Genomic DNA, 25,072 nt, shown 5'->3' with positions numbered 1-25,072 from the left:
CAACTTCCAAGACCAATCCTTCCTGGACGCATTAATTGACTTCTCTAAAATTCTTTTTAGTTCTCTGTTCAACAGTTCCACTTACCCGCTGGTCTGAGGATGGTATGGTGTGGCCACTCTATGTTTCACTCCATATTTTCCCAGAAAAGCATCAAATTGCCTATTGCAAAAATGCGATCCTCCATCACTGATGATTACCCGTGGCACTCCAAATCTTGAGAAAATGTTCTTCCTCACAAAATTAACCACCACCCTGGCATCATTGGATGGTAATGCAACTGCTTCCACCCATTTTGACACATAGTCCAAGCCACCAAGATGTACATATTGCCAAAAGAATTTGGGAAAGAACCCATGAAGTCAATTCCCCACACATCAAACAATTCAACAACTAAAATGTTATTCAACGACATCTCATCTCTCCTTGAAATATTGCCACTCCGTTGACATTGATCACATTCTTGAACTACCCGAAAAGCATCCTTGAATAGGGTTGGCCAATAAAATCCAGATTGAAGAACCTTGGCCGCTGTTCTAGTTCCTCCAAAATGACCACCCACTTCCTTCTCATGGCAATGCCTTAAAATGCTCTCCATCACTTCTTTCAGGACACACCTACTTATCATCTGATCTGCACAGTGTTTATACAGAAATGGTTCTTCCCAGAAATAAAACTTCAAGTCAAAGAAAAACTTCCTCTTCTACTAGAAAGTCATGCCATTTGGGAGCACTCTCGATGATAAATAATTTGTAATATCTGCATGCCAAGGTGCTTCTTCAATTCTCATCAATTTCTCATTCGGGAAGGTCTCCTTGATTTGAGTTTCCTCTTCACTTCCCATGTTTAGTCGTTCAATTCTTGATAGATGATCTGCCACTACATTTTCTGACCCCTTTTTGTCTCGGATTTCCAATTCAAACTCTTGCAATAGTAGGATCCATCTTATCAGCCATGGTTTTGCTTCTTGCTTTGCCAATAGCTGCTTGAGTGCTAAATGATCCGTGTAGACTATCACCTTAGCACCTAGCAAATAAGAACGAAATTTGTCAAATGCAAACACAATGGCTAACAACTCTTTTTCAGTAGTGGTGTAATTCAACTGTGCATCAGTTAGTGTCTTGCTAGCATACTGAATTACATGCAAAACTTTGTTCTTCCTTTGTCCCAAAACTACTCCTAATGTAAAATCACTAGCATCACACATCAATTCAAAAGGTAGTCCCCAATCGGGAACTGCAATAATGGGTGCAAATGCTAATAATTTCTTAAGAGTTTGAAAAGTATGCATGCATTCATCATCAAAATCAAAAGAGACATCTTTAATCAGCAAATTGCAAAGGGGTTTAGAGATTTTAGAGAAATCATTGATAAACCGTCTATAGAACCCCGCATGCCCCAAGAAACTCCGAACTGCCTTAATGTTTGCAAGTGGTGGTAGCTTCTCAATCACTTCTGTTTTGGCTCGATCCACTTCGATGCCATCCTTTGAAATTCGGTGACCGAGTACAATTCCTTCCTAAACCATGAAATGACATTTCTCCTAGTTGAGCACCAAATTTGTATATTGACAACGCTACAAAACAAATGAGAGATTAGATAAGCAGTTATCAAAAGAAGAACCGAAAACAAAGAAGTCATCCATGAAGACTTCTATGAACTGTTCCACCATGTCACCAAAAACTGACATTATGCATCGCTGGAATGTGGCCGGTGCATTGCACAACCTAAAAGGCATCCTTCTATACGCAAAGGTGCCATAAGGACAAGTGAATGTCATCTTCTTTTGATCTTCAAGAGCAATGGCAATCTAATTATAACCTGAAAAACCATCCAAGAAACAATAATAAGCATGGCCTACCAATCTTTCCAACATTTGATTGATGAAGGGAAGTGGAAAATGATCCTTCCTTGTCGCTTCATTCAGTTTCCTGTAATCAATGCACACCCTCCAACCTGTGACTGTCCTAGTTGGTATCAATTCATTGCTATCATTCTTGATCACCGTGATACCTCCTTTCTTTGGAACCACTTGCACCGGGCTCACCCATGGACTATCTAAAATATGATAGATTATGCCTGCATCTAAAAGTTTCACCACTTCCTTTCTCACCACTTCCTTCATAGAAAGATTCAATCTCTGTTGTGGTTGCACTTTAGGCTTGACATCATCTTCCATGAGTATCTTGTGCATACAAAAAGATGGCGAGATACCCCTAATGTCCGATATGGTCTATCCAATTGCTGATTTATGCTCCCTTAACACCCGAATCAACCGCTCTTCCTCTAATTTACTCAGCCCTGCATTAATGATCACCGAAAAAGTTTCTGATTCACCAAGATACACATATTTGAGGTGAGAAGGTAAAGGCTTCAGTTCAAGTTTTGGAGGTTCTTCCTTTCTTCCCTTTTCCTTCTCCTTTTCAATGTCAAATTCTTCAAATTCTAGATCTTGACTTGTGGTTATCGGCTGAAGTGCTTCCAAAAGTCTAGCACACTCATTCTTTGTTGGCTCATCTACCTCTATTATTTTTTATTGGGCAATGCAAGCTTCTAAAGGTAGTTGAGGGGTGTTCTCTTCAATAGCATCTGCTACCAACCTGCCCACCAAGTCCACATTAAAACATGAATCAGACTCTGATGGAAATTTCATGGCCTCAAAAACATTGAATGTCACTGTTTCATCTTGAACCCTTAACAACAATTTTCCTTCTTGCACATCAATTAGGGCTCTTCCGGTGGCAAGAAATGGTCTCCCCAAGATGAGAGGCATTTCCATGTCCTCTTCCATATCCAAGACGACGAAATCCGCTAGAAAGATGACTTTGTCCACCTTGACCAATACATCTTCCACTATGCCGCTCGGATGCTTGATGGATCTATCTGCAAGCTGTTAAGAAATGGTCGTTGGCTTCACTTCTCCAATCCCTAGTCTCCTGAAAACAAAAAAAGGCATTAGGTTTATGTTTACACCTAGATCACATAAAACTAGAACAAAAGTAATATCTCCTATAACACAAGGGATAGTGAAACTCCCTGGATCTTTGAGTTTCGGTGGTAGCTTCTTCTATAGAATGGCACTACACTCCTCGTAAGCATTATTGTTTCCTCCTCTCCAACTTCCTTTTGTTCAACAGAATTTCCTTGAGGAATTTTGTGTAGCTCGACATCTGTTGCAAGGCATCTGCAAAAGGAATGTTAATATGTAGTTTTTTAAATATTTCAATGAATTTTGTAAACTGCTTATCCTCATTTTTCTTTTTGAGCCTCTGAGGAAAAGGCACAGGAGGTGTGTGATGTGCCAACTCTGGTGGTATCTTGGGAAATGGCAATTTTTCTTTCTTTTGCTTTTGCCTCTCTTCCCTCTTTGGTTCATCTTCCCTTGGACTGGTTGGTTTCTCTTCAACAATGATCTCTTTGTCAACTTCTTCATTAGAATCTTCCTTACCTTTTGGTGGGGTTTCTTTTTTCCCTGTTTGTTCCACCTCTTCCAAGACTGTTCCACTCCGCAGTATTATTGCATTCGCTTGTTCACGTGGATTTTTCACTGTGTTGCTTGGTAGGGAACCTTGTGGTCGCTCATTCAATTTTTCTGCTATTTGCCCACCTGTACCTCCAAGTTCCGAATGGATGCCCTTTGGTTTCTGAAATTTGCCCTAGTCTCACTCATGAAACCTGTGGTCTCTTGAATGAATTTCCCAAACATATCCTCCAATTTTGACAATCTTTGCTCCCCTGGTTGATTATTCACCCCCACTTGATTGTTTGGCATCGTTCTTTGGTTCCATTGGTTATTATGCTGATTCTACTGGTTCTGATTGCCCCAAGACAAGTTTGGATGATTCCTCTAACCAGGATTATACGTGTTGGAATAAGGATTGTTCTATTGTCTTTGATTTCCTGCCAAGTAGTTGACTTGTTCTAATGATGATGAAGCTGAAGCAAAAGTGTTTCCCACTTGACATTCATTGCTCATGTGGTTACCCGCACAAAAATCACAAGTTAATTGAGGTGCTTGAATAGAATTCACTTGCATACCTCCCAATTGCTTCTGAAGTGCTGTAAGTTGGGCTAAAATGGTCGTGTATGCATCAACTTCATGAAGACCCATAGATTTCTTCGATTGCATCCTCTCATTCGGTCTTTGATAGTTGTTACTTGCCAGAACTTCAAGTAACTCATAAGCTTCTTCAGGTGTCTTATTTTGCAATGCTCCTCCCAATGCTGCATCCACCATCAGTTGCACATTAACCATCAACCCATTATAGAACGTTTGGACTTGCATCCAAACTGGCAAACCATGGTGTGGACACCTCCTCAGTAGTTCCTTGTATCTTTCTCAAGCCTCATATAGTGATTCAAACTCCTCCTGTAGAAACAATGTGATATCATTTCTCATCTTTGCAGATTTTGCTGGAGGAAAGAATTTGGTCAGGAACTTCTGTGCTAATTCATTCTAGGTTGTGATCGTTCCTGGTGGTAGTGCCATTAACCATCCCTTTGCTTTATCCCTTAATGAAAAAGGGAACAATCTCAATCTGAGGGCGTCATCTAACACTCCATTTGACTTGAAGGTATCACAGATCTCTAAAACGTTTGTAATGTGCAGATTTGGATCTTCCTTCAAATCTCCCTTAAATTGTACCGACTGTTGGATCATCTGGATGATTGTCGGCTTTATTTCGAAGTTGTTAGCTTGTACTGCTGGTCTAGTTATACTTGAACCACTGCCATCAACCGTGGGAACTGAGAATTCCCTCAATGTTCTATTTTTTGCCATCTCAACAACTATCGCCTCTCGTTCTCTTCTCTCTCTGTTAAGTCTTCTTGTGGTTCTTTCAATCTCTGGATCAATAGGAACCACTGGCTGACGTCTAGCTCTTCGTATAAACTACACAGGAAGAGAGAAAGTGTGAGATCACAAGCTAACAGAAAAGAACAACAAAAATTAAACTATAAAACAATTAAAACAAAAATTAAACTCCAATCTAGCTAACACAAGAAAAGTTCAATGTTAACACAAAATCAATCCCCAACAACGACGCCAAAAACTTGATGCATTGTAACTACAACATGCAATGTATAGCAAGTGCACTAGTCACAAAAAGTAATAAAGTGACAAGTAAAGTATCGTTCCCACGAGGATTGTTTGTTAAGCACTGAATTTCCTAATTGTTTGACAAGTTGGATAAAACGAAAAAATGTTAGATTTGCGGGAGAATTTTAAGCTAAAGTGAAAACAAAATTTACTACTAACTTAAAAACTAATTAATGACAGTAAAACTAATTCAAGAGAAAATATCAATTAAAGCAAACGGTTAGGGTTTTGACTTCACTAGGATTTAATAAAATAATCTACGAATTATGCTACTTCTACACTCACATGCACAGATTATAAATCGAACTCCCTACTGTGTAAAACATACCTTCTTAGGCTATGTTTTCCTACTTTTCCCTATTAAGCTTCCGCACCCAACAAATTGAAGATTAATAGATCCAAGTTCGTTAAACTAATGGAATCCTAAATTGATTTCATTGATTCTCAAACCTATCTCTAGGGTTCAATACAACAATGGCAATTACCCTAAGAAGTTCATACATGATTCATTTCTCAATCTCATAATGTTTAACAAATAAAATCAATAGAAATAAGAATAATCACACAATCCATGCAATAGAATGTAAAAGCAACAATAATCTATTGATTAAACATAAAAATCCTAATTACATCAAAACCCTAACCCAAAGAGAGTTAGTTCATACTGAAATTAATACAAATAGAAATAAAAATAGTAAATAAAGCATTCAACATGTTAGAATCAAGAAAAGAGACAAAAATGTTCCCTATTTGATGAATCCAAAGAGTTAATCTCCAATCTTCTCCCGTTTTCTCCCAAAAATGTCGAACTCCCTTCTAAAATGGCTAAGTTTTTCTTATATAATCGGTCCAAAAACCTAAAAACTCACCTAAAACAAAACAGTGCGTTTTAATACAAACTGGAATTTGCAGACTTCGCCGCAACGAAGAATAAACTTTGCCGCGGCAACGAATTCACTAGAGCTTTCACCGCAGCGAACTATTCTGAACAATTCTAAAATTACAAAATTGCCCTCCGCTTGCTTTTGGGTCCAGAAACTTAATTCCGCTCTTTATTTGCTCAAAGTGCATGTTTCGGCCTGAAACATAAAACATATGAAATTAAGTTGTAATTTAGGCAAAAACGACATAAGAAGTATCTAAAATCCAGCCAAAAAGCCTAGATAAAATAGTATAATCCTAGGGTTATCAGCCACCAGTGCAAGCCAACAACTTTGAAATAAAGTCGAAAATCATCCAGATGATCCAACAGTCGGTACAATTTAAGGGAGATCTGAGGGAAGATCCAAATTCACGCATTGCAAACTTCTTGGAGATCTACGATACCTTCAAGTCAAATGGAGTGTCAGATGACGCCATTAGATTAAGATTATTTCCTTTTTCATTAAGGGATAAAGCAAAGGAATGGTTAATGGCACTACCAGTAGGAACAATCATAACTTGGAATGAATTGGCACAGAAGTTCCTAACTAAATACTTCCCTCCAGAAAAATCTGCAAAGATGAGAAATGATATCACATCATTTTTACGGGAAGAGACTGAATCACTTTATTGAAGCTTGGGAAAGATATAAGGAATTGCTGAGAAAGTGTCCACACCATGGTTTGCCAGTTTAGATGCAAGTCCAAACGTTCTACAATGGGTTGATGATAAATGTGCAAACGATGGTGGATGCAGCATCTGGAGGAGCATTGCAATACAAGACACTTGAAGAAGCTTATGAGTTACTTGAACTCCTGGCAAGTAACAACTATCAGAGACCCAATGAGAGAATGCAGTCAAAGAAGTCTATGGGTATTCATGAAGTTGATGCTTACACGGCCATTTCAGCCCAACTTACAGCACTTCAGAAGCAACTAGGAGGTATGCAAGTGAATTCTATTCAAACACCTCAACTGACATGTGATTTTTGTGCAGGTAACCATGCGAGCAATAAATGTTAAGTGGGGAACACCTTTGCTTTAGCTTCATCATCATCAGAACAAGTCAACTATTTGGTAGGGAATCAGAGACAATAGAACAATCATTTCTCCAACAAGTACAATCCTGGTTGGAGAAATCATCCAAACTTGTCTTGGGGCAATCAAAATCAGCAGAATAACCAATGGAATCAAAGAACAATGCCAAATAGTCAAGTGGGGGTGAATAATCAACCCGGGGATCACAGATTGTCAAAATTGGAAGATATGTTTGAGAAATTCATGCAAGAGACCACAAGTTTCATGAGTGAGACAAGGGCAACTTCATAAACCAATGGGTGTCCATTCGAAACTTGGAGGTACAAGTAGGGCAAATAGCCGAAAAGTTGAATGAGCGCCACAGGGTTCCCTACCAAACAACACAGTGATAAATCCACGAGAACAAGTGAATGTAATAACTTTAAGAAGTGGAATAGTCTTGGAAGAGGTTGAGCAAAAAAGGAAGGATGAGAACCCACCAAGTAAAGCGAAGGAAGAATCTGATGAAGAAATCATGGTTGAAGAGAAGCCAACAAGTTCCAGAGAAGAAGAACCGAAGAGGGAAGAGAGGCCAAGGCAAAAGAAAGAAAAATTGCCATTTCCTAAGATACCACCAGAGTTGGCACATCACACCTCTCTTGTGCCTTTTCCTCGGAGGCAAAGGAAAATCAGGATAAGCAGTTCACGAAATTTCTTGATGTATTCAAAAAACTGCATATTAACATTCCTTTTGTAGATGTCATGCAACAGATGCCGAGCTACGCAAAATTCCTTAAGGAAATTCTGTCAAATAAAAGAAAGTTGGAAGAGGAGGAAACAGTGATGGTTACAGAGGAATACAATGCCATTCTATAGAAGAAGTTGCCACCGAAACTCAAGGATATAGGGAGTTTCACTATCCCTTGTGTTATAGGAGATATTGCATTTGATAAAGTTTTGTGTGATCTGGGTGCAAGTATAAATCTAATGCCTTTTTCCATTTTCAGGAAATTAGGGATTGGTGAAGTGAAGCCTACAACCATATCCTTGCAGCTTGCAAATAGATCCATCAATCATCCAAAGGGCATTATTGAAGATGTACTGGTTAAGGTGGATAAATTCATTTTTCCGACAGATTTTTTTTGTGTTGAATATGGAAGAAGACAAAGAGATTCCTCTCATCTTAGGACGACCATTTCTTGCTACCGGAAGAGCTTTAATTGATGTACAAGAGGGGAAGTTGATCATGAGGGTGCAAGAGGAAGAATTGACATTCAATGTCCTTGAGACTCTGAAAGTTCCATCGAAGCGAGATTCATGTTTCAAAATTGACTCGGTGGATCAGTCAGCAATTAAAACTTCTAAGAGTGATGATCATAAATCACCAATTAAGGGATGCATGGTCAAGTCAAGGCAAATCGATAATGAAGACCATAAACCAGAAGTTTACACAACATTCCGAGATAGGCCACAATCGAGCACTTGTCTTCACAAGGGACGAACTTCTCAGTTCAAGAATGCTAATGGAAAGTTAAAAATTGAAAAGTTGTCGATGAGAACGCTTGAACCCTAAAAGGAATGACCAAGGGATGGAAATGGGTGGTTAAGCTCTGAACAAAGACCCGATGTGACAAGAATCATCAACAATTGAAGCCTCAGTGCAGGGAAAATGTTCAGGAAGAGATGTATCTGGATAGTTCAGATTGACGAAGGACTTGAGAAAGTCGAGCTTCCGACTATAAACAAGCGCTTCTTGGGAGGCAACCCAAGTGTTCTCATTTTTTTTTTTTTTTTAATAAATTTGGCTATATGTTTTATGACTTAGGAAATAGTTTAATTTCGTTTGTTTTTGGTGTTTCAGGTGAATGATCAAAAATGTGGAAAATTTTGGAATTCTCCTGTTTTCGCCGCGGCGTTGCACTCACTACCAAAGTTTGCCGCGGCGAGAAATTTTCTTCGAGTGTATCGTGCAAATGAATCAAGAACTTTGCCGCGGTGAAGTCTGTTTTCTATAAATATTCGCAATGACTCTTCATTTTCACGAAAACTTCTAAGAACCAAACACTTCCACTTTCAATCCAGAGAGTTTCCAGTGAATTTTCTTCCCACTACTCCACTCCTTAACCTTCATAAACACTAAATCACCTTAATTTTTTCAAGGATTTTGCAAAGTTTTCAAGAAAATTATGGAAACCCTAGGTTTTCCAAAATTTGGGGATCTTGGAATCTGGGAATCTGAGCAGAAATTGGTGGTGAATTCACCGTGGGTGTGGTAAGATTTAAGTCCTCTAGCCTTAAATTTGATCAATTGCAATTGTTAATGCTTTAAGTTTGAGAAATTGATTGAATTTGTTGAGTTGTTGATTTTGAGTTGAATTGTGGAGTGATTTTGATTTAAGAAGTGTTGAGTTTGATTTGTTTTGTGTTGAGGAAGTTGGGTTTTTGATTTTGAAGTGTTTTGATTGAGTTTCGAATAGTGGTGATTTTGGGGTGTAAGTGTAATTTTTGAAAACTTGTGTGAATTGAGGAGTGATTGTGGTTTCTAGAAAGTGTGCTTTAGTGTTGAATTGTCGAGTTGAATCACTAAGTTTGGGGGTAGATTTGGGTGATCACTATTGAAAACCGAGGGAGAGGTCGACAATAGATTTGTTAATGAGAAGGCTAGGCAGCGTACGAAGGCGCAATTAGAAGAAAAGACAAAGGGTTTATTGTCGAGAGAGGATTGTCCATCGTCCAAAGAGAAGATTGGATTCGAGGGAGAGGTTGGGATATCTTTATGCTTGAACTGGAACACTTAGCCATAAAGCCAATTGTTAGAGAATTTTATGCCAACATCCCTGAGTACGAGCCTGGGCATGTTTATGTGAGGGGTATTAAAGTGAAAATTAGTGCGAAGATTATCAATGATTTCTACAGGATTGATCCAATTGACCATGATGAGTATTTGGAATTCAAAAAGAAGGAGATTAACGAGGATGAGATTCTTAAGGTCATAGCAAAGTCGGGTACATCTTGGGAAATTTCGAAGAAGGGGAAAAGAAGCATAAAAGGAACTAATTTGACTCCCATAGCTAAATTGGTAGTATTTTGTCTGTGCGTGGATGGTCCCAGAAACGCATTACAGTACAGTGGTTTTTGAGCGAGCAGTGTTACTTTATGCCATTGCCACTGGAAAGAAAATGGATATGGGGAATATAATAATGGAGAGTATACGGCATGCGGCCAAACCAGGGCGAGGGACCTTTGCCTTCCCACATCTCATCACTGAGCTTTGCAATCAAGAGGGAGTCAAGAAGGCAAACGATGAACCACTTCTTCATCCTGCCCCACCCCTCGATCACAACTATTATTGCAAGCTCCTAGAGCGTCCTCCCAGTGAAAGACCCAACTCCGGATCGAAAAGACAAAGAACCACAACAACGGCCACAACATCTAGTTCAACGTCCATGACAAGGGAGCTATTGCAACAAATTTTGGACAAGGTGAACAGGATGGAACGACGTCAAGATTGGATGGCAGAGCGAACCCAAATGTTGTACGAGATGCAATACAACTACTGCACCAATCTAAGCATTGATGTTTCAAACTTCCAATTGCAAGATTGGCAAGAAGAGGAAGAAGATGATGACATCGAAGGAGAAGAGGAAGACAGCGAATGAAACCTGAAACACTTGTTTTTGTATTTTCTGTTTTCATTTGTTTTTGTTTTTGTTTTGTAAAGTGGAACCAATTTTCCTTTGTTAGATTGTTAATTGTTGTTTGAATTTTCTAGTTTAGTTTGTAAGTGTGAGATTAGGTTGTAATTTTTTCATATTATTCCGTGGAAATTTCTAACACAGTGGGCACCATAGAATTTCATTTTTTTTTATAGATGATGATGATGAGGAAGCCAAAGAATGGGTGTGCATGATGTTGAACAAAAATCAGCCTTCACCGATTAATCAAGGAACTATCTCGTACCCTTTTAATTATGTTTTTATATTCCTAAAATGTGCATGATGTGACATTAGGGACAATGTTATTTTAAGTTTGGGGGTTGGAAAATTTGAAATTTTGTTTTGTGTTTAGTTTGTTTTTATGTACTGTATTGTTGTTGCCAATGATGAATTGCATAAGTCTATGATGAGATTAGGATTGTTGAGATTTTGTTTATGGAAAATGTTAAGCATTGCTTCAAGTTCAGGGTGGTTGATTATTATTTTTTTCTTTTCTAGAGGTTTGTTGAGTGGTTCAACCACCATTTTCATTTTTTCTGGCATGCTTAGAAACATTTTATGTGGTTAGGTGAAGTCTTGATAATGTGGGTGGACTCTAGAACCTAGTTGAGAAGTGCTTGAGGTGAAATTCTAGGAATAGACAATATTGAGGAAATGATTTAGGCAATTTTTCGGAATGTTGAGCCTTTCCAGCCGACCATGAATAAATTTTTCCCTAGTCACCCATTTGAGCCTTATGAGATTATCACTGTCCTATTCTTCTTGTGCAACCAAAAATGCCCAAACCTTCCACCCTAAACATGTTTCACAACCTTTAAGAGAATTCTAAACCTAATGTAGACACAAAAGAGCTTGGAGAGTTGTGTGAGATTTTGACGAACCGAAATAATAAGTTTGGGGGTCGTAAGATTGACAAGAAGAAGGGGTAATTGACCTCAATAAATTGATGTTGAGTAAAAAAAAAAAAAAAAAAACAAAATATAGATAAAAAGAAATAGAAATTTGAGAGTTTCATTTCAGAATAAAAAAATAAGAATTACACTTGTTGAGGTTTATAAAAGGGTTGACACCTTGATTGGTGGCTGAGAAAGAAAGCGGAGATTGATGTAGCTCTTAGCGTTTGCATGAGGAAAACCAAGTTCTCTTACTTTCTTTATCCTATCCTTTTCCTTGGAGCCCACAACCCAAGCCTAACGTTACAAGCTTCCAAAGACCTTTTAATCCTTAGTGATGTCTAGTCCGCATTAGTGGAGACTAGTTCAATACTTAGGCTTATGGAGTCTACCATCATTTGATAAACTTTACATTTCTGCATAAAATAATCTGGGAAGTCGGAAGGTGGACTGAAGTGGGGATCACCTACTCAAGAGGCCGATAGAGAAAAACAGTCAATCAACTTATAACTTCTTGGAGTGTTAAGCATTTTCCAATAATAATGCTTCAACAATTTTTTAGACTTATATAAATTCTAGGCAGTTCTTGGTGTTTGATTTTGATTTTAATTTCTCTCATTTCATTTTCAATTTTGTTGTCTTTTTCTGTTTGTTGGTTGTTCTCTTTTAGTCAAATTTTGTACTTAATGCTCGGGAACGAGCATGTCTTAAGTTTGGGGGTATTTGATAATCCTATGATTATATTGTTTTATCAAGGCTTTTTGGCCGGATTTTGGATACTTCTTCTTTCGTTTGTGCCTGAATTGCAACTTAATTTCATATATTTTATGTTTCAGGCAAAAACGTGCAGTTAGAGCAAATACTGAGCGGAATTGAGTTTCTGGAACCAGAAGTAAGCGAATCTCAAGATTCGGGGAAGTTTTGAAGCGGATTTGAAGCACTATGAAGCTTGTTCCTATTGGAGATCAATAAAGATTGAAGATTCAAGCAAAGAAGCAGGCAAAGGGCAATTTCATAAATTCAAAATAGTTTAGAAAAGTTTGTTGCGGCGAAGAAAGAGGCGAAGTTCTTTCTTCGCCATGACAATAAACTCTCAGGTCAAATAAGTGAGAGTCTTAGGTTTTTTTTTTGGACCGACTCTATAAGTGAGACTTAGTCATTTTAGTAAGGGTTTGACTTTGTTTTGGGAGAAAGAAGAGAAGATTGGAGATTGAAACTCTTTGGATTCATTAAATAGGGAAGATCTTTTTCTCTTTTCTTTATTCCATCATGTTGAATGCCTTACTTACACCTTATTTTGCTTGGTGTTAATTTTAGTGTGAACTAACTCACTTTTGGGTTAGGGTTTTGATATAATTGGGATTTTAATGTTTACTCAATAAATTGCTTTTACATTCTATTGCATGGATTGTGTGATTACTCTTGTTTTTATTGAAATTACTAGTTAAGCATGATGAGACTGAGAAGTGAATCATGTATTAGCTTCTTAGGGTAATTGCCATTGTTTTATTGAACGCTAGAGACAGTTTTGAGAATCAATGAAATCAATTTAGGATTCCATTTAGCTTAACGAACTTGGAACTATTAACCTTCAAATTGTTGGGTGCGGAAGCTTAATAGGGAAAAGTAGGAAAACATAGCCTGAGAAGGTATGTTTTACACATTAGGATGTCCGATTTATAATTCGTGCATGTGAGTGTAGAAGTAACCGAATTCGTAGATTAATTCATAAAATCCTAGTGAAGTTAAAACCCTAACCGCTTTGTTTAATTGATATTTCTCTTGAATTAACTTTGCTATCATAAATTAGCTTTTAAAGTGTGTAGTGAATTTTGTTTTAACTTTAGCTTGATTTTCTCCCGCAATCCAAACATCTTTCGGTTTCTCCAACTTGATAAACAACTAGGAAAATCAGTGCTTAACAAGCAATCCTCGTGGGAACGATACTCTACTTATCACTTTATTACTTTTTGCGACTAGTGCAGTTGCTATACATTGCATGTTGTAATATCAACGCATCACCCACCCAAGCCATTGTCGACTGTCGGCCACCACCATTGACCGTCGCGGGTAGTAGCTAGAACAATGCATAATCGACAACATTTGGTTGGCAGTGTGCTGATCTGACTGTTTCACTAGCCGAAAATGGCTAGATGGTTGTGGATCTAGACATTAACAACTAGCTCTATGGCCATTGGCCATTTTTTACCATTGATCTGGCTAGTAATGGCCAAATCGGAGCACGGCTGGCTAGATCCAACCAGTTGTGCATCGTTTCAGCGACTGTCGATGACAGTGGTGGCTAGCAGTTGGCGGTGGTGGCCAGATTTGATGTTGGTCTTGGGTAATTTGGTTGAAGCATAACGGCAATAATGTCTTCAAAATCTTGTATATAAGGTTAAAATTGTCCATGAAAATTCTTGTAAATTGTTTAGATAACAAAGGCACTACTGCCTTAAAAATTTATTAATAAGGGGTAAAATTGTAGCAAAACAAAGATTATCAAGTAATCTCAAAATGCCTAAGAAAATGGTGGTAATCAGATTACCGCCCATATAACTAACAATGATTACTATTGGTATTGGAGGATTACTGGAATGTTATATTACTTGACAACTAAACATGGTAATATAAGTAATTAATATAAGATGACATTACTAGAGTAATATTAAATACCCCCTACCAAACACACCCTAAAAATATAATTTTGTTAATAGGACACTTGAGAAGGTTAACATAAGTCGATGATGCAATGGTAATTGAGTAATTTCACATGTTTACAATTAAGATATTTTAAAAAATTCTTTTTCCTTTCTTTTCTCCCTCTTTTTTATTCCCTTATTAAACCCTAGATCAGTAGATCTACACTAGCAACATTTGCTTCTATAGTCTTCCCATTTTCCTTTCCTTCTCTACTCGGTTTCTTTCACTTTCTTCTCTTCTCTTGTTCTTTCCTTCTCTTTTTCTTTTCCTTTCCTCTCCATCCTTTCATCTTCCAACTCGCAATTGGATGTTGCATCATCGTCGTTGCAATGCCTCCAACTCGTCGCCGTTGCCATGCCTCCAGTTCATCGCCATCACTAGCCCCTCTTTCAGGGACAGAGGAAGGGGGGCTCAAGGAGGGTGGGTCAGCTGACCTCCGAGTCTTTTTAAATTTTTTGCTAAGTATATAAAAATGCCTTTATATGAAGTTCACCCTCCTTGACTTTTGATTTTTTTGGCTATGTTTTTACAAAATTGCCCTTATATGAAATTAAAATACCAAAAAACTTTTTTTTTGGGGGGGGGATGGGGGGGTTGGTGGCTATCAAACTCAAACTTAAGTACTAAACCCCACCTTCTTCTTCCCAAGATGGCTTCTTTCTCTCCAACAACCTATCAAGCCAAAATTTTCCTTTTATCCACATAAGTGTAGTTTTCTTCCCCTATCAAGCCAACAAGCCCCTTTTTTCTTCAAATTTTCAGGTAATATATTTTATAGTTGTATTCTTTTAATTTTGAAAGTTGAAGGTTAATTAGGATTTATGAAATAGTTATTGCCATTAAGACCACAAATTGCATCAAATTTATATTTATTTGTAATGATATATTGAAGTTAGAGGAAGTAAGAAGATAGTTTTTAAAGTTATTTTGGAGTAGACCTTGGGACCACATTGATTTACCCATATTGCCGATTTTTTGTGTGTGTGTGTATTGTTTTTTTTTTTTTTTTTAATTATTATTATTATGGAGAAGATGAGTTCTTGGGACCACATTGTTTTACCCATTTTTATCTTTGTTATATAAAAGTGTTTGATTCAAATTGATTTTGGAGTTGGCCTTGGGACCACATTGTTTTACCCATATTGGCCTATTTTGTTGTTGCATTTTTCTCTATAAGTAATAATATAGTGTTGCTTTGAAATAGTATAGAGAGATATTTCAAAAGAAAATCAACAATTATCTCATCATTTGAATAAGAGTAAAATATTGGCAATTCAAGTAAAAGAGTAGATGTTGATTTACGAGTTCTTCTTACGGATCCAGGCTTAAGACCTCGAATTTTAGATTATGATCCTAATATTCAAGATCAAGTCCGAAGAATGTATTTGGAAAGAGATCCTTGTCAACCTAAAGGCCATGAGTTTCCTTCTAGGTATTTTGGTGGATTTTCAAGACGATTTGTTGTTTCTTGGTTTAGTGAATTTGAACAATGGTTGGAATATAGTATAGTGAAAGATGCTGCGTTTTGTCTTTATTTCTATCTTTTTAAGCCAGATGGTGATAAAAGGGGTGTGATCGCTTTGTTGGTCAAGGGTTTTCAAATTGGAAAAAGAAAGAAAAATTGAATATTCACATTAGAGGTTCTAACAGTGCTCATAACCAAGCTCAAATAATGTGTGAATCATTATTGAATCAAGACCAACATATTCAGACATTTTTTTATCGACACTCTTCTCAAACACGAACAGAGTATTGAACTCATTTAAGTGCTACAATTGATTGTATCCATTTTCTTCTAAGGCAAGGAATTGCATTTCGTGGTAATGATGAATCCTATGATTCAAGCAACCAAGAGAATTTTCTCGAGCTTCTACAATTTCTTGCTAATCATAATGAAGATTACAATGTTGTAGCTTTCAAGAATGCTTCTGATAATCTCAAATTGACATCACCTGAGATTGAAAAAGACATTATTGTAAGTGCTGCTTCAAATGAAACCGTAAGTGCTATCATTAGAGATTTAGGAAATTCATTATTCGTTATAATGATTAATGAATCTTATGATATCTCTAGGAAGAAACAAATGGCTATTGTCTTATGTTATGTTAACAAGAATGGACTTGTTGTGAAGCATTTTCTGGGTGTTGAACACATTACCAGTACCACAACTCTCTCACTCAAGGCAACACTTGATAATTTCTTTTCAAGGCATGGGTTGAGTTTTTCTAGACTACGAGGACAAGGTTATGATGGAGCTAGTATTATGCAAGAAGAATTTAATGTTTTGAAGACACTTGTTTTGAAAGAGAATATATGTGCTTATTATATTCATTATTTTGCCCATCAACTCCAGTTGACTCTTGTGGCTTTAGCAAATAATCATGATGATGTTAATGATTTTTTTAATATCGTGGTGATTGTGGTTAATATTGTATGTGTTTCGTCAAAGCATTGCAATATTCTTAGAGATAAGCAAGCTTAAAGTTATTGAAGCTCTTTCTAGTGGTGAACTTTCAAGTGGAAAAGGTCTCAATCAAGAGACTAATCTGTAACGTGCCAGTGATACACATTGGGCCTCGCATTATGATATGGTAATGAGCATAACCTTGATGTTTTCATCTATTATCGATGTTCTTGAAATTGTGGCAAAAGATGGGTCAAACTCTAAGCAAAGATTTCATGCAAAAAACATATTAAAACTAATGCAGTAATTTGAGTTTGTGTTTAGTCTACTTTTGATGAAAGGTTTACTTGGCTTTTCAAATGAACTTTCTCAAGCACTACAAAGAAAAGATCAAGATATTGTAAATGCTATGAATTTGGTTGAAGCATGTAAGCAAGCTTTACAATTGATAAGGGATAGTGGATGGGAGACTTTATTAGGTAAAGTTTGTTCTTTTTGCGTCAATCATGACATTGATGTTCCTAATATGGATGATAAGTTTTTTATTCAAGGGCGATCACAACGTAAGACTCAAGGTATCACAAACGTGCATCATTAACGCATTGAATTATTTTATAATGTCCTAGATATGCAACTTAAAGAGTTGAATAATCATTTCAATGAGGTAAACATTGAATTGCTTATTTATTTGGCATGTTTATGTCCAAATAAATCATTTGTTGCTTTTGATAAACAAAACTTGATGCGCCTTGCCAAACTTTATCCAGTTGATTTCTCTGACTTAGAACTCATGGTACTTGATTCTCAACTTGACGTTTACATTTTGTATATGCACTCTAATGTCAAATTTATGGGATTGAAAAGGATTAGAAATCTTACAAAAATGATGGTTGAAACTAAGAAGGATAGAGTGTTTCCATTAATTTATTTTTGATGAAATTAGCATTGATTCTACCTGTCGCCACTGCTAGTGTAGAGAGCATTTTCAACAATGAATTTTGTGAAGAATCATTTGCGAAATAGAATGAGTGATCAATGGTTAAATGATAGCTTAGTTGTGTAAATAGAGAAAGATGTATTTGATAGTATTGATAATGAAGTCATTATTCAATACTTTCAAAAGATGAAATTCCGTCGAGGACAATTATAAATGTATTAGTTAATGAGAATTTTATAAATACAAAATTTGTTCTTATATTAATTTAAATCTGTATTGTTCTTCCAGCTTTGACCCCCCTATATTTTATTTCTGACTATGTCCCTATAAAGCCCACATTGAGGTACGTAATTTATTTATGCTTTTATGCCCTTTTTATGCCCTTAGTTTTGCTTATTTCAAGGAGAGATATTGAAAAATCGACCTTTGTAAGCTTCGCCGTGGCAAAGGAATTTTGTCGCCGTGGTAATGAACTTTTTGCCCAAATTTGTGTCAGAAATTTTAGACTTTGCCGAGGCGAAGAATTCTCTGGATTTTTTCGCCAAGGCGAAGAGCTGGCTAGAATTTTTGAGAAAATTCTAGAGAAATCATCCTTAGGGGCAAAGTGACCATTCCACCCCTAATTAGTTGAAAATGTGGGGAGTGAAAAATAAGGAAATTTGATGGAGAACGTAATAAAGGTAAGGGCATTAGTGTAAATGACTAAAGGACAAAGATGGAATTTTCTATAAAGTGTAAGGGCAAAATCGGAAAGTATGCCTATTAATATGAGATATTGAGGTTCAAGCACAAAGACCCTATCATTCTCTACTCCCTCTCACGCCATCTTCACTCTCAATTTCTCTCATCTCTTCATCAAAATTCCAAGGGATTTTAAAGGGCTTTTGGTTGGATTTTGGTAGAGACTTGATCCTAAGCACCCAAAGGTAAGAATTCTTGCAAAAGATGTGAGATTAATTTTAAAAGTGTTGAATTCTTATAGTGTTTATGCTTAGGTTTTAGAGAAAGAAGAATTCTACCAAAGAAAGAGAGATTCTAGTGGAATTACTCAAGCACAAGGTAAGTAAATCCAACCCAAGTTATGATTTAAGAAATCAAGTGTGTAGAGATTTTACATATATGTATATGCTTATGATTTTGAGAATTGTTGATGAAATTGATGAATAATTGATGAGTTTGATGATTATTGATGAGTGGAATTTAGCCATGAGAAGTGGTATTGGTTGTATGATGATTCATTGAAGTTAGGTTGAAGTTTGAAAGAGTTGAGTAGAATTTTGGGGAGTGTATTGTTTTGGACAGGTTTAGTAATTGTTTAATGGAGTTTTACTCCAAATATTGGTGACTTGAGAAAGAGATAGAATTGTAGCCAAATTAGAATTTGATTTTGCATGCAATATGTTTGATGAAATGTCCAAGAGAAGTGTATGCATAAGTTTTATTCATTTATGCCTTGACATGAGTTAGTAGATGGTAGAGAGAAGCTTATTTTTATGCTACATGACATCCTTGCATATAAACATTTGCATTTAGAAAGAATAATGAGCATGAGCCATCTACATACATGCATATGCATATACACTAGAACTTGAGGAATAAAGAGAAAGAAAGAAAAGTTATTAAAGAATGCTCTAAAAGAAGAAAAGAATAGGTTGTTGCGATGGGGAACCCGTGAGTGACAAGAAGAATTTCCCCTCATGCACACCGCCTTCATTGAGCGACCTAAGAATAAGAAGAAGAATTGGTATAGCCCGTAAGAGTGCATGTGGATAAGGGTTGTACCCAAGAAAGAAGAATACACTCACACGGCCAGGGTTCCATATCCATGCATCAACCGAGTCTGATCGGCAAAGAATAAGAAAGAATTAGAATAAGAAAGAATGAATAAGAAAGAATGAGAATAAGAAAGAAAGAATAAGAATAAGAAAGAAGAGAAATAGAGAAAAGAAAAAAATATAGAATAAGAAGAGAAAACAGAAAGGAAAATGTGCACTTCTTGCATTTGTACATGTGCATCACACTTATGCATGGCATTATGCCTACCACCATGAGTATTGAGAAACTAGAAAGAAAGAAAGAAAGAAGAAGTATTGAGAAATTAGAAAGAAGGAAAGAAATTAGAATGTGAGCAACGGAGAGAAAAGGCTAGTATAGTGGATTTACTTACTGAGCAATTAGTGCTCACTCCGTTGATTTCTTTGTTTTTGCAGCAAAATAGGTGAGAAGCGGTCAGATGGGCGTCGAGAGGCGGAGGGAAATAGCACCACTGTCTACTATTTTTGAGTTTATGTACATAAGACTTTTATTAATGTAAAGAATTTTATATATAAAGTAAAGAAATTTCCGGGCCATTATCTTTTACTAATATGTTTATGTGTTTCTAATGTATTATGTTTTCCAAGTATACTAGCTAGAAGGAGTCATTACAGTCCCTGAGTACTATAATGCCTATGAGTATAATATCGAGCTTTATAAGCTTAATGAATAGAAAATGGAAGAGAAATAGTGGGAAATTATAGAGAAATTGATGAAAAGGGTAAAACAGACGTTTCAAAAATATTGTATGTAGCCGTCAAATTTAACTGAAGATTGGGATTTTTCAATACTGTTTGAATAACCTGGGAGCGTTTGGAATTGCGTTATCTCTCAGTGGATGGATGACGACAAAAACCAAAAGTTTTCCCCTAAATATTTAAGGATTATTAAGAAGAGAAAAGACAAGTTTGGATAAAGATTTTGGAAGATTATATATAATATTACTTGTAAAACATGAGTCTTTTTTAGAAAAATTATTTACTTGTGAAAGCTCTCAAAAACTTGTTCTCCAATATTTTATATTTGGGCCAAAATGTTATTTTTTAAAACCTCGTTCTTACAATAAACTCAAAAATTTTATTTGTTTGCAGTTTAGCCCATGCAGTTTAACCCATGCTATCAACCAGATAAGCATCTAGATTTTTTTTTTTTCAAAGCTAAGCTAAATTGTTATATTATAAAGTTAAAGGGTTAAAGAATCATTTCCAAGGTTACAATCTTTGCTCTTCAATCAATCCGGTTAACTGGATTGGTTGTCAATTTGTCTTCTAGATTGGGCAAATGCATTCTTAAAATATTCTCTAACAATTTGGTCAATACGATTTTAAATTTGGTCGACCAGATGTTATCTGGGCTTCATAATGACTAGTGTCACGTAGTTGCCATGTTAAAGCCGATTGACCGGATTGAAAAACAGTCGATTGAATTCCATGACCTAGCAATGCGATTTTAGACATAATGGCTATATATTTTATATTTTCTATATAAATCCAACTAAACCCATTTTGAATCAACTTTTGACACTTAAAACTTGGAATTCCTTCATGGCAATAGTGTTCAATCATTTTAGAGAGCTTTCACTCATGATTTTCTTACTCTAACTCAAACTAGGGGTGTGCAAAATCGGAAATATGATTTGGTTTTGCCTTTTTTTTTATCCGATGGAAATTTGGATCAAGATGAAACTTGATCCAAATCTGAGACAAAGGAGGACATCACCCTTTTGGTTGATAGAGAGCTTACCACCCTGCCCTTTATAGTCGCACCTTTTGTCATGGAAAAAGAGTTTCTTTTCTGTTGTTTGATCCAGTTTTGATCCGAATTTGCATGGAAAATATCAATTTGCCCTCTAAAATTTTGCATTATTCTTTAGTACCCTCGCCACATCAGCATTTTATTACTTTTGACCCCCAAAGTTGTCAGCATATTTCAAAACAGTCCACACACTTTACCACTTTTCACCTAGGACCACAAAATAACTTCTTAAAACTTGTAGTTATGGAAAAAATCGGATCGAATCCAAATATCTAGTTTTTTTGTAGAGTCTATCCAGTATCCGATCCAAAAATCTAGATCTTCGAAAAATTGATATCCGAATCCAATCCGAATTCCTGGATGTCCGATTTTTTTAGATCGGATCAGATATTGGATTTTTTTGCACACCCTAACTCAAACCCTTGTTACACCTTACACTTGTATCTTTATAGATTGTGTTTCTTTGGGATATACACTTGCTTATCCAGCCTATTGAGAGAGTTTTATTGTAAATTTCATTAAATCCAAAACTATAAAAGAGTTTGTTACACTCTTGGGTTTTGAGCAATTCTAGTGAGAGAAAGAAAGTCCTAGTGTGTGTGAAAGGTTTGATTGCACCTTTTAAGCAATTGTATTAGATTCGTATTAGAGAAAAGCTATTTGTATTAGATTTGTTTGGTTGGATCATCAACCAAGATGGACAGTGGAATACTCCAAGTGGGATAGCTTGGAGAAGTGGAAGTAGACTGGATTGGGGTTGAACCAAAGGCGGAGCGGAGCCAGAATAGGCCCAGGGTGGGCTAGCGCCCTCTTAGAAAATTTTTAAAAAATCCACACAAGTTTTACAAAGTTATAATTATACCCTAATCAATTCATAAAATTTATAAATTATTCAATCTAATGAACAGGCCAAAAACAAGATAAATGGAATAGTTAGATTATAAATAAATAAGATTCATACTATGCAAATTTAATTTAATTAAATTCATTACATGTTAAAAAAATATTATAAAACTCATATTTTCCCCAAACTTAATAAATTATGGTTTTAATGTAGAAAAAAAGTCTTTTTACATTAGAATCTTATTCTATTTAGTTTGCTGAATTATTTTACCTTTAGGAAATTAGTATTTATTATTGGCTTCTTTATGTTGTATGATTTCTTTTATTTGATGAGTTTGACAGCATTGACAATGATCATTTTTAAAACATCAAATTTCGTTGAGGATAATTGTTATTTTACAGAATAAAAATATTACCAATAGTTATTAAAGTTTCAATATTTATCATTACAATACTACTACTCTTTCCAAAATTTATCCTAAATATTATATGTCAAGTGATGTGTCATCATATATGGCATTGACATGTAATAAAGTGTCGATACAGTGAACAAAATGGTAATGCCCATATGGTGACACATCATTTGGGATGTAAAACTTGAGACAATTATATCATTTTGAATTTAGCCCCCCTTCGTTGGTCAAATTTCTAGCTCCACGATTAAGCTGAACCACTATATAACTTGAGTTTGATTTTCTCTTCACCTCTCTCGTTACTTTTTGCAATTTACTTTATATTTGTTGTGGGGGTCAAAAATCACTTAAGGCCTTATCAGGCCCAAACAGGAATGTTCCACTACATCGGCCCAAGCTAAAGATCCAATCTCTGGTGGGTAAGCATCAGAGCCCATGACATGGGTCGAAACACGTGCCCCAGATCCAACTGTTCTCCAGAATGGGCAACACCAGTAGCCCACCTAAGGTCGTCCCTTCCAGGCCGAGGTAAGTAACATTCTTCCTGTTTGATGCTATCCTAATTCACCCAAGATTCCGTATTTTAGGCAAATTAAAACTCATGTTACTAACAAGACAAGTGAATTAGGATCTTTCCTATTCACTAGACTTCTTCCCTAAGGATTCAGAATCCTATCAGGATACGAAGATCCTACAACTACTATATAAACAGGGGTCACTCCTCTGTTTAGGCATTCAGCCTCAATATCACCTACCGGCACCCAAGCTTTTACTCTTAAGAGCTATACTACTACACCATGGTTCTAGTCTCCAAATTGACCTCTGGTAACCCTTCATTCCATTACCCTCACTAAATTGCCTCATTCAGTCTTACTAACTTGAGCGTCGAAGTGCCTATGGCAGACGCCACACCGATGTCCAAGTAAGCTCCATGCTTGTTTGTTTTGTGTGTAGGTGCAGCGGATTGCCAGTGGTCTCAACCTCACAAGATCAAACCATACTTCCGTAACCATAGATCTTAGCATCTACGTTTGTTATATATTTGCTTTTTCATATTTGTCTGCACTTACAAATACACTAGATAAAACCATAAGTCAAAAAGTTCAAATTAGCTCATACTGTTTAAAAAGTGACCTAAGGTGATTTAAAGCCTTAATTCCGTCCCCTCTCTTAAGATCATTTCGATCTTTCATTTAACCCTTGCTACTATTTAAAAAAAAAAAAAATCAAATGAATCCTACCAATGCTTTTGCTATTTTGATTGCTTAATAATAATAATAAAATAACAAAAATACGGTCAAAATAAAAAATAGAGGCACCCCACTGAATATCTTTTTTTTTTATATATATATATTCGGAGGTGTCCGGGTCAGCTTGTGTGCATCTCAATTATTTTCCTAAGACCCTAAAATTAAAGGCTAGGTAAACCTCCAGTGGCTATCCCTTATTAATATGCGTTTTCTCCAGCGGCCATTTCCTTCTCTTCCCGGACCATAATATCAGCCACCGGCCACCGTGAATTACTACCCCAGCTAGTAGCCCTTTTCTTCCCTTCCCCCATCAATAGCCCCACATTCCCTCCACCCAGTACACACATGCCTCATAAACGTTTCCAAAATCCAACACATAACATTTCAAAATCTTAAAAAAACAAAACCAAATTCAAATCCAAATCCAAATCCAAATAAAAAAAATACAAACAAAAGCCCCAAATTAAAAACAAAATCAAAACAACCACAGGCATCGCTTTGTTCATGAATTTTCAATTTTGGGCTTTGCTGATGGTGGGGTGATTGGATTGATATGCTAGTGTAAAAGGTTGCTTGTGGTGGGGAGAGTGGTTAAGCAATGTTCACAGTGGGGAAGGTGAGAGAAAGAGGGTGGGGTTTGTATGAGTTCACAGTGGATTAAAGGCGATGGGTAGGGGATGGTTAGAGAAGAAGAATTTAAATAAGGGATGTTGAAAAATTAACTACCTTTCCAAACCATGAAACTATATTAACTAACCATTGTCAAGATTCCAAAATTACCCTCATATAAAAGCCAACTATTCACCCACTTTCTCTCATTCTCTCAGTTTTTTTTTTTTTTTCTCTCCTTCGGACCTTCTTACTCTCTCTCTCTTTTTTTTTTTTTTTTTAATTATAATTTGAAATTCGATTTCTAAGCCGTTTTGAATTTTTGACAAATTGAAGCATTAATTTCCTTATTAATTAGTTGTTTCCATAAGATTAAAGCCGAAAATAGATTGGAAAGTTCAAATTTTGGTTTCGAAAGCATGGTTATTTTGGAATTTGATTGAAGTTTGGATTTTGAGTTAATGTATTAGTTTAGAGAGCTTTTATTTTTGTACATATATAAAATACATTATTATAGTATATTATTGTGTTAAAATGACAAAAAAATTGAAAGGAGTTGTATGTTTCTCTCAAAGAAGACAAACCAAAAGTTTATGTGGAATCAGCGGCGAAGCCACATTTATACATTTTGTTTACCATTTGGCCAACTTAATTTTTGAATATAACACTTTAGCCACTATAAGTGCAACTTCCTAATTTTT

General features: G+C 36.2%; 2 non-coding genes across 2 annotated transcripts; one reads left to right on the top strand and one right to left on the bottom strand.

Moving 5' to 3' along the window:
* Positions 1-4,293: 4,293 nt before the first annotated feature.
* LOC116118100 lies at positions 4,294-4,400 on the top strand. The gene has a single exon (XR_004126094.1). It is a non-coding gene; the product is annotated as a small nucleolar RNA R71 (small nucleolar RNA).
* A 2,194-nt stretch (positions 4,401-6,594) lies between these two features.
* LOC116118099 lies at positions 6,595-6,702 on the bottom strand. The gene has a single exon (XR_004126093.1). It is a non-coding gene; the product is annotated as a small nucleolar RNA R71 (small nucleolar RNA).
* Positions 6,703-25,072: the final 18,370 nt, after the last annotated feature.

This window comes from Pistacia vera, unplaced genomic scaffold, assembly GCF_008641045.1.
Source record: "Pistacia vera cultivar Batoury unplaced genomic scaffold, PisVer_v2 Contig837, whole genome shotgun sequence".
Classification (NCBI taxonomy): domain Eukaryota; kingdom Viridiplantae; phylum Streptophyta; class Magnoliopsida; order Sapindales; family Anacardiaceae; genus Pistacia; species Pistacia vera.
This window is presented reverse-complemented; position numbering and strand designations above follow the sequence as displayed.